Genomic DNA, 11,084 nt, shown 5'->3' with positions numbered 1-11,084 from the left:
ACAAGAGCCAAGAGGAAATGAAGAATACAATTTCTGAATTGAAGAACACAGTAGAAGGAATGAAAAGCAGACTTGATGAAGCAGAAGATCGGATCAGCGAGCTGGAGGACAAAGGAGAAAAAAACACCCAGAAAGAGCAAGAAAAGGGAAAGAGGCTCGGAAAAAATGAAGAGGCAATAAGGGAAATGCATGACAACATGAAATGTAACAATATCCGTATAATAGGAATACCAGAAGGAGAAGAAGAAGAGCAAGGGATAGAAAACCTGTTTGATAAAATAATGATGGAAAATTTCCCTAATCTGAGGAGAGAAAAAGTCACCCAAATCCAGGAAACACAGAGAGTCCCAAGCAAAAGGAACCAAAAGAGACCCACTGCAAGACACATCATAATTAAAATGGCAAATTTCCAAGACAAAGAGAGGATCTTAAAAGCAGCAAGGGAGAAAAAGGAAGTAACATACAAGGGAGCCCCAATAAGGTTAGCAACTGACTTCTCAATGGAAACGCTCCAAGCCAGAAGAGAATGGCAAAAAATATTCCAAGTAATGAGAACCAGAGGCCTGCAACCAAGACTACTTTACCCAGCAAGGCTCTCAATCAAGATAGAAGGCCAAATAAAGAGTTTCCCAGACAAAAGAAGTCTAAAAGAATACACTTCCACCAAACCAGCTCTGCAAGAGATGCTAAAGGGACTGCTTTAAGGAAAGGAAGGAAAAGAGAAAGACAGAGGAACACAGGTAGGAATAAAGGCAATGAATAACTACCTATCGATAATAACCTTAAACATAAATGGATTAAATGCTCCAATCAAAAGACATAGAATAGCTGAATGGATAAGAAAACATGACCCACACATATGCTGCCTACAAGAGACCCATCTCAGGACAAAAGACTTATACAGACTGAAAGTGAAGGGCTGGAAACAAATTTTCCAAGCAAACGGACAGGAAAAAAAAGCAGGGGTAGCAATACTCATATCTGACAAAATAGACTTCCAAAGAAGGGCCATAAAGAGAGACCCAGAAGGTCACTTCATAATACTCAAAGTAAGAATCCACCAAGAAGACATAAACATTGTAAATATATATGCACCCAACATAGGAGCACCCAAATACATTAAGAAAATCTTGGAGGACTTCAAGAAAGATACTGATAGCAACACAATTATAGTAGGGGACTTTAACACCCCACTATCAAAAATGGACAGGTCTTCCAGACAAAATATCAACAAGGATATTGTGTCACTTAACAATACCCTAGAGGAAATGGACTTAACTGATATATATAGAGCTTTTCATCCCAAAGAAGCAAAATACACATTCTTTTCAAGTGTCCATGGAACTTTCTCAAAGATAGACCACATGATAGGACACAAAGCAAGCCTCAACAAATTCAAGAAAATTGAAATCATATCAAGCATTTTCTCTGACCACAAGGGGTTGAAACTAGAAACCAACCCCAAAGGAAAAAACCCAAAACACTCAAAATCATGGAGACTGAATAGCATGCTATTAAACACTGAATGGGTCAAGAATGAGATAAGGGAAGAAATCAAAAACTTTCTGGAAACAAATGAAAACGAACTCACAACAACCCAAAACCTATGGGACACAGCAAAGGCAGTCCTGAGAGGGAAGTTCATAGCAATACAGGCCTACCTTAAAAAGATAGAAACATTTCAAACAAACAACCTAACCCTATGCCTACAAGAACTGGAGGAACAACAACAAAGACAGCCCAGAGCAAGCAGAAGGAAGGAAATAACCAAGATCAGAGCAGAACTAAATGACATAGAGACTAAAAGCACAATTGTAAGGATCAATGAATCCAGGAGCTGGTTCTTTGAAAAGATAAACAAAATCGACAAGCCTTTAAGTAGGCTCATCAAGAAAAAAAGAGAGAGGATCCAAATAAACACAATTAGAAATGAAAGAGGAGAGATTACAACTGATACCACAGAAATACAAAGGATTGTAAGAAATTACTATGAAGAGCTGTATGCCAAGAAATTTGAAAACCTAGGTGAAATGGACACATTTCTAGAAAAATATAATCTTCCAAAACTGAATGAAGAAGAAGCAAAAAACCTGAACAGACCAATAACATCAGAGGAAATTGAAGCAGTCATCAAAAAACTCCCAACACACAAAAGCCCTGGACCAGATGGTTTCACAGGAGAATTCTACAAAGCATTTAAGGAAGAGCTAACCCCTATCCTTCACAGACTATTCGAAAACTTCCAAACTGATGGAAGACTCCCAAACTCTTTTTATGAAGCCAGCATCATCCTAATCCCAAAACCAGATAAAGACACAACGAAGAAAGAAAACTTCAGGCCAATATCTCTCATGAACATAGACGCTAAAATTCTCAACAAAATATTGGCAAACCGCATCCAGCAATACATTGAAAAGATCATACAACATGACCAAGTGGGATTCATCCCAGGGATGCAAGGATGGTACAATATTCGCAAATCAATAAACATAATACATCACATCAATAACTGCAAAGACAAAAATCACATGATCATATCAATAGATGCAGAAAAAGCATTTGATAAGATACAGCACCCATTTCTGATAAAAAACACTCAGCAAAGTGGGAATAAAGGGAGCATTCCTCAACATAATAAAGGCCGTATACGAGAGACCTACAGCCAACATCATACTCAATGGACAAAAACTTAGAGCTTTCCCATTAAGATCAGGAACAAGACAAGGATGCCCTCTCTTACCACTCCTATTCAACATAGTATTGGAAGTCCTAGCCACAGCAATCAGACAAGAAAAAGCAATAAAAGGCATCCAAATTGGAAAGGAGGAAATGAAACTGTCACTGTTTGCAGATGACATGATAGTGTACATGGAAAATCCTATAGACTCCACCCAAAAACTACTCGACCTAATAAATGAATTTGGCAAAACAGCTGGATACAAAGTCAACACTCAGAAATCAAAGGCATTCCTGTACACCAGCAATGAAACTGCAGAAACAGAAATCAGGAAAAAAGTCTCATTTGATATAGCAACAAGAAAAATAAGGTACCTAGGAATAAACCTAACCAAGGAGGTAAAAGACCTGTACTCAGAAAACTACACAACACTGAAGAAAGAAATTAAGGAAGACACAAACAAATGGAAGCATGTACCATGCTCATGGATTGGAAGAATTAACATCATCAAAATGGCCATACTACCCAAAGCGATTTATAGATTCAATGCAATCCCTATTAGAGTACCCATGACATATTTCACAGATATAGAATGAACATTTCAGAAATTTATATGGAACCATAAACAACCCCGAATAGCTGCAGCAATGTTGAGAAAGAAGAACAAAGCAGGAGGGATCACAATACCTGATATTAAACTGTATTACAAGGCCACTGTAATCAAAACAGCCTGGTACTGGCATAAAAACAGGCACATAGACCAATGGAACAGAACAGAGAGCCCAGAAATAAACTCAAGTCTTTACGGTCAATTAATATTTGACAAAGGAGGCAGGAGCATAAAATGGAGCAAAAACAGCCTCTTCAACAGATGGTGTTGGGAGATCTGCACAGCTATGTGCAAAAAAATGAAACTCGATCACCAACTTATGCCATACACAAAAATAAACTCAAGATGGATAAAAGACTTAAATATAAGTTGTAACAACATAAAAGTCCTCGAGGAAAACATTGGCAGGAAAATCTCAGACATTCCACGCAGCAACATCCTCACAGACATGTCCCCTAAAGCAAGGGACCTAAAGGAAAGAATAAAGAAATGGGACCTCATCAAAATAAAAAGCTTCTGCATGGCTAAAGAAAACAGCATTAAAATACAAAGAGAACCAACAGTATGGGAAAACATATTTGCCAATGATACCTCAGACAAGGGCCTGATCTCCAAAATATATAAAGAACTCACACGACTCCACTCCAGGAAGACAAACAACCCCATTAAAAAATGGGCAAAGGACTTGAACAGACACTTCTCCAAGGAAGACATACAGAGGGCCCAGAGACATATGAAAAGATGCTCAGCATCACTAGCCATCAGAGAGATGCAAATTAAAACCACAATGAGGTACCATCTCACACCAGTCAGAGTGGCCAGCATAAATAAATCCACAAACAAATGTTGGAGAGGATGCGGAGAAAATGGAACCCTAGTGCACTGTTGGTGGGAATGCAGACTGGTGAGGCCACTGTGGAAAACAGTATGGAATTTCCTCAGAAAACTAAAAATGGAACTGCCCTTTGACCCAGCAATTCCACTGCTGGGATTATACCCTAAGAACCCTGAAACACCAATCCAAAAGTACCTGTGCACCCCAATGTTCATAGCAGCACAATTTACAATAGCCAAGTACTGGAAGCAACCTAAGTGCCCATCAGCAAACGAGTGGATCCAAAAACTATGGCATATTTACACAATGGAATTCTATGCAGCAGAGAGAAAGAAGGAGCTTATACCCTTTGCAACAGCATGGATGAAACTGGAGAGCATTATGCTAAGTGAAATAAGCCAGGTGGTGAGGGACAAATACCATATGATCTCACCTTTAACTGGAACATAATCAACAAAAGAAAAAAGCAAACAAAATACAACCAGAGACATTGAGGTTGGGAACAGTCTAGCAGTGGCCAGGGGGTCGTGGGGTGGGGACAGTGGGAAGAGGGGATTGCAGGAACTATTATAAAGGACACATGGACAAAATCGGAGGGGATGGTGGGGGCGGGGGAGGGAGGTGGGTTCAGCTGAGGTGGGGGGGAGGGAAGGGGAGAAAAGGCACACAACTGTAATTGAATAACAATAAAAATTGAAAAAAAAAGGTGAAAGAGAATAAAAAATTAAAATAAAAAAAAAGAGTCTAGAAATAAGCCCTCATGTTCATAGTCTAGGGAGCCACTTTTTGACTAGGTGCCAAGACAATACAGTGGGGGAAAGAATAGTCTTTCAATAAATGTTGTAGAGTCAGCTGGTTCTCCACACGTAAAAAAATGAATTTGGATCCCTACCTCATATCACATACAAAATTTAATTCAAATAGATGAAAGACCTAAATGTAAGGGCTAAAACTATAAAAGTCTTTGAAGAAAAGATAGATGTAAACCGTTATGACTTTGGATTTGGCAATTGTTTTAAAAATATGACACCAGAAGCACAAGTGCTCCCCCCCCCCGCCCCCCCCCCGCCCCGCACACTTAGGTAAATTTGGACTTCATTAAAATTAAAACTTTTATGCTGAAAATGGTATCATCAAGAAAGTGAAGAGACAATTCACAGAATGGGAAAAATATTTGCAAATGATATATCTGATAAGGGGGCTCATATTTAGAATATATAAACAAATCTTACAACTCAATAATAAAAAGATAACTTAACTTAAAAATGGACAAAGGATATAAATGGAAATTTCTCCAGAGAAGATATATAAATGGGCAATATACACATGTAAATACATTCAACACCTTTAATCAATAGGAAAATGCAAACCTAAGTTATAATGAGAAACCACTACACACCCACTAGGATGGCTACAATCAAAAAGACAGATATTAACAAGTGTTGGGGTATGGAGAACTTAGAACCTTCTGACATTGCTGATGGTAATGTAAAACAAGGTAGCCACTTCAGAAATACTTTGGTAATTCATGAAAATGTTACACATAGAGTTGCTGTAAGGCCTGGCAACTTTATTCTTATGTATGTGGGAATAACGAAAGAAAAATGAAAACATATGTCCACACAAAACCTCATTTAGGTGCACAAATTAGCAAAGCAGTGTTATTCATAACAGTCAACAAAGTAAAAACAATGAAAATATCCATCAACTAAGAAATGAATGAATAGAATGTGGTATAAACATTCAATGGAATATTATTTGGCAAGAAAAAGGAATGAACTTATACATGCTGCTACCAAAAAGAGTAAAAATAAAAAACCAATCACTATATATTGTACAATTTCATTTACATGAAATGGCCAAAAAGCTATAGAGAAAGAAAGTGAATTAGTGCTTGCCTAGGGCTGGTGGCCGTGGGTGAAGGGAATGGAGAGTGAACACTAATGGGCATGAGGTTTCCTTTTGGGACAAGAAAAATGTTCTAAGATTAGATTGTGGTGATTGTTATACACCTTTGTGAATATGTGAAAAAACACTGACTTGGATACTCTACATGGGTGAGTTCTGTGGTATTTTCTATAGAATTCTATGAAATCACTTGGAATTCTATAGAATTATACCTCAATAAAGCTACTTTTTTTTTTTTTTTAGTGTATCTGGAAGTGAGGAAAGCCATCTTTCTTCAAATGGAGCAAATGCTCCCGGATCATCAAAGCCCCGACCAGGCTTGTTACCCACTTATGTCACCACCTATCTGGCCCCTGCTGGCATTTGAGTTTGCAAACCTGGACTAGAGGTCTTTAGAGAACACTCTTGGTCCTCTTTCCCAAAGATCCACGGGATGTTATTTTATTTCCTTCTAGAAACACTCTTTCTCCTGCTCACCTGCTATATGATCTTAAAACCTTCCCTTCTTAGAACCTCAGTTTCCCCATAGGTACAGGGAGGGGTTAGGACTTGTCCATCAGTCAGAGCTCCTGCAGCACCTTCAGTAGATCTTTGAACCTGAGAGCTCTGGCCCTTACTACCTCTTCTAACCCCTTTCATCTAATTGACAGCCTCCATGAGTTCTGGAAGGGCCTGGGGCACGGTTGGGGAGTGGGGGTCCTGGGATTGGGCGACAGAATGCAGGTCACATGCTTGAGAGGCCAGCTCAGCAACTGCATGGCCTCCTGAGGGCACTACCCCATTTTGACCAGATGCACATTCAGATCAGAGCACTGCTTGGGAGCCAACCAGTTTCTCCCTGGCCACAGGGCCAGGCCTCATCACAAGTTGGTACAGAGCTGTGAGTCCACTGGAGTGGCCAGCTGAGGCTTCTTATAGCAGAGCAGAGAGGTGACAGGGCGCCAATCCCTCACTGAGTGGGGAAAGGGGTATAAGAAGCCACCACCCTCTCACACCTTGTTTCAAAGGAGAATGAAAAGCAAAAGTTGTGGATGAGTGGGAAGGAAGAAAGGACAGCTACTCTGTAAGGAATGCTCTTACCTTGTGCCAGACACTGTTCTAAGCACTCTCCCCCACTGTTTGAACAGGAAAGTATTATTAGGATTGCTGCTGTTCTCATTATTGTTATTACCTCCACCTTATAGAGTAGGAAATAGAGAGGCAGAGTAGTCATGTGACTTGTCCAAGGTCACTCTGCTAGGAAGTGGCAGGGCTTGGATCCAGACTCCACAATCTAAAATGCCACACAGCTTTATGATTTTTATTAAAATTTTCCAACTCATTTCTGACTCTCCTCCTGAGTGCAGAGGCTGGAGTGGCCAGGGAAGGGTTTGTTTTCAAGTCTATCTGGGGGAGAGAGTAAGAGGGTTTTGTTTCATGGTGAGGCTGAGCCCCCTTCAGCTGAACACACCATTGGTGTGCCCACTCTTGGAGAGTGATGCAGACCTGGACACAAACATTCTGGATCTGGCCATTTATTGCCTGTGAGACCTTGGGCAGGCTGCTTTGCTCTTCTGACTCTTGGCTTTCCTGCTGTAGTGGTGTCCACCCTTGGAGCAGTGAAGATTAAGTGAAATAATGTTGGCAAAACAAATTTCACACAGTACCTGGTAGATGGAAAGCCCTCAATGAACATCAGCAATGACCACCGCAACAATGCCCGTGTTAGCGTTTTACCTGATGGTAAAGGGCCCGAGGAGCTGTCACTATGACTGTGCTCCTGGTGCTACAGAGCAAGAGACTCAGTCCTTGCCTGCAAGGATGGGGAGGAGGATGTGTCCAAGAAGACTGGCCTGCCATTCAAGTTTAGCTGGAACATGGACCTCATTGCCCACTGCATTCTTGGCTTCCTTTGCACAGGCGTGGTCTGCCCTGCACTCTTGTTCCTGTCTCTATACCCATGTTTATGTTCTTCCCTGAGTCTTCCCTTCCCCTTGCCCTCTGGTCTGGTGAGACACTTGTTTCCACAGGCTCAACAGCTGGGCTGATGGGCTCCACTGTACCCTGGTTCAGAGTTGGAGTGTGTGTCTGTGTGTATACGTGTGTGTTATCTGGGGGGAAATGAGAGGAGGGGCAATGGGCTGGAGAAGCAATCTGACTTAGGAGAAAATTCTCAAGACTTTCTCTAGGTCACAAACCTAGATAACTAAAGGGGCCAGGCAGGGCTGAGTCATTAGTGAAGCAGGGAGGATATGAAAGAAATGGGGTAGTAGGATCTGTGGCAAACCAGAGAGTACAGGCTCGGTATAAAGGCACAGCTGTCACTAATTTTTCCCAATTGATGTGTAGTGAGAAGGTGCCTCCAGAAAGGCTTGATCTTTTCATTTTTTTTTTTTCAAGAGTAAGTGGAAATCTGTAATTGCTTACAAAATCTACTGATTTTAAAAAGTATTGCACAGGACAAGTAGAGTTCTGTAATGCTTTTAACATTTTCATGTATAGGTCTATGTTGTAGGCCACCAGCTTGAGGTCTCTTCTCTATGTGAGGGCCAACAGTCCACTGGGCACAAGGGGCTCTGAGAAAAACTCGCCTGAGCCTACAGGCACCAGGTGGCCATGCTGGACATCACCTGAACTCCCTTCCTGGAACCTCCTTGCTGATGGGTGGGGCAGACCAGAGGGATGGTAGTCAAGAAGGAGGCCAGGAGAAAGTACCAGATGTTGTGGGTTTTCAGAGAGAGAGAGAATGAGAAAATGTGGTAACTTGGTGGGCCCAGTCTCTCATGATAGACTTTGACATGGAAACAAAGTTTTACTTTATCTACTGGTGTAGTACTAGATTGTCACATGGTATTCAAGGGCTACCTACCAAGGAGGGAGCCCTCTATGCCCCCTAGGGCCTGGGCTGAGATAGCTCTCCAGGGAGGAAGGAGGGACATCCGAGTTGGTATAGAAGAATCAATAAGATGCTGTCATCTAGGTGAGGGCATGTGTTCTGGAGTATTGGTGGACTCTGTCCAGACCCTTATAGTGTATGGGATAGTGACAAATATGGAGAGAATCACAGTGGGGAACAAGACCAGAAAGGGACTTGGATCAGGTGATGAATGGCTTCAGTACTGGGTAAGGGTTGTAGCAGTAAAATCATAGGAGTAGGGAGGGATCATGGCAGGCCTGAAGTCAGAAAGAGCCATAATATATTCATTCATTCATTCATTCATTCATTCATCAAATACATACTGAGCACTGAGGACTTAGCAGCCAGCAAAGCATACCAACTTCTGTCATTGTGTAGGTTATAGTCTGGGGCAGGAGGAGACAAGAATTAATGGAAGAATCACACAAATAAGTTTATCACTTAAGACTGTGATAAGAGCAGGAAAGAAAGAGGCCAGGGTGCTGTGACTAAGAGCCGGGAATGAGGAGGGAGGGGAAGAGAGAAGGCTGGAAACCTAGGTGGTGTGGACTTGGCCATGCAGAGGAGTTTGGGTTGTATCCTATCTGCTTAAAGCCTTTGGACTCAGGGCAGGACTCAGCCACAGACTTGCAGGGAAACTTGGGCGGGACCCCACCCTCTGTCTTGGATTTCCCATCTATATGGTAAACAGACAGGACAAGGATGCCCCCAAGGCCCCTTGCAACAGCTCTGATGTTCTCTTCCTCCAATATTCTCCCTCCTCATTGCAGCCCCCCAGCTTGTTGTCCTAGAAGACTCAGCAGGGTCACTACCAATTTCACACGGTGCTTTCTCCCTGCCTTCCTCTTTGGAAGCTCCATCTGGCCTCCTGGTTGCCTTTGCTCTTTATCAGCCCAGTCTAGAGCATGGGAGGGTGACATTGAGGTATCCTTCTGATTGCTGAGGAATGTCCTTCTCCCTCCTCAAGGGCTGAGGGGAAATTATGTGTTTAGGGGGTGCAGGGGAGCCACGGCCTGCATGGAGCACTGAGAGGCAAATCGGCTGAACATGACTGAGTATGGGCATCCTGGTGGGGTGACAAGAGCACTGGCCTGGAGCTGGCCAGAGTCCTGGGCTCTCTGTGATTGTGGCCTTGTCCTTAACTTGCTATGTGCCCTCATCTCAGCCTCAGTTCCCTCACAGGTAAGATGAAGTAGTTGTCTCAGCGAAGTAGTTTTATTAATAATCTAAAGCTCCCTTTCTTTCAAGAAAAACCTCATGTCTGATCCTGATGTATAAACCAGATACAAGTACAACTGCTCAGCTTTTTGTGATGGGTGAGGGTCTGGGGTACCACCTGCTCAATTGGTCTGGCCCGGGGTGCCTTGGGGTAGGTGACCTGGGTTGGGTGGGCTCCAGGTTCCCGGGTATGTTACAATGCTGACTCTGGAAGAGATTTCTGTAACTGGTTCAGGGCTAAAAATGATGGGGCCTTATCTTTGACTAGATGGATGGGGCCTGGAAGGGGAAAGGCCCATCCCCCTTTCCACTGGCACTCTGCTCTCAGTCTGGGGCACACAGTCTGGAGGTGCCTCTGAGAGTCAAGGAAAGGCTCTCTCCACCTAAATCTCCCTCAGGTTCTGGGGGAATGTTCTGGTCTGTTTGGGCCGGGTCCTCCTTGCCCACTCCCTGGGGGCCTTCCTTTTCAGAGGCACCGACAAGAGTCCTGCTCTCCACCCCCACTGCCTTGATGGAATTTGGGAAGGGAGAGCAGCCCAGGCTGAGGCCACGTCTTGAATTATTTTGCAATCATATTGGGTTTACCAAAGCCCCACATATTTCATGTCCCCGGCACCCTCTCTCTGGATGTGTGAGCCCATATGTTCCTGGGCAAATGTGCGCCGTCTGCCCAGGCTGTATTTGCAATTAGCTCATCAGGATGCTGTTCTTTAATAGCCCTTTGATGTCCAACCAGCTTCCTAAGCCTGTGTGTTTCCTTTCCTTTGAAGCAGGACATCGTGTTTTGCCAGAAGTCAATGAAACATCCTAGTAGAACAGAACAGTTTAATTCCCTCCTCAGATACAGGGCTGAGGGAGTTCAAATGGGCTTCCGCCCATGCCTGCTGTCCCAGCCTGCCTGTCAGATGTCTGCCATGGAGGCCCGGTGGAGGCTACGGCC

This window comes from Desmodus rotundus, chromosome 4, assembly GCF_022682495.2.
Source record: "Desmodus rotundus isolate HL8 chromosome 4, HLdesRot8A.1, whole genome shotgun sequence".
NCBI classification, from domain to species: Eukaryota; Metazoa; Chordata; class Mammalia; order Chiroptera; family Phyllostomidae; genus Desmodus; species Desmodus rotundus.
Note: the sequence above shows the minus strand (reverse complement) of the source record.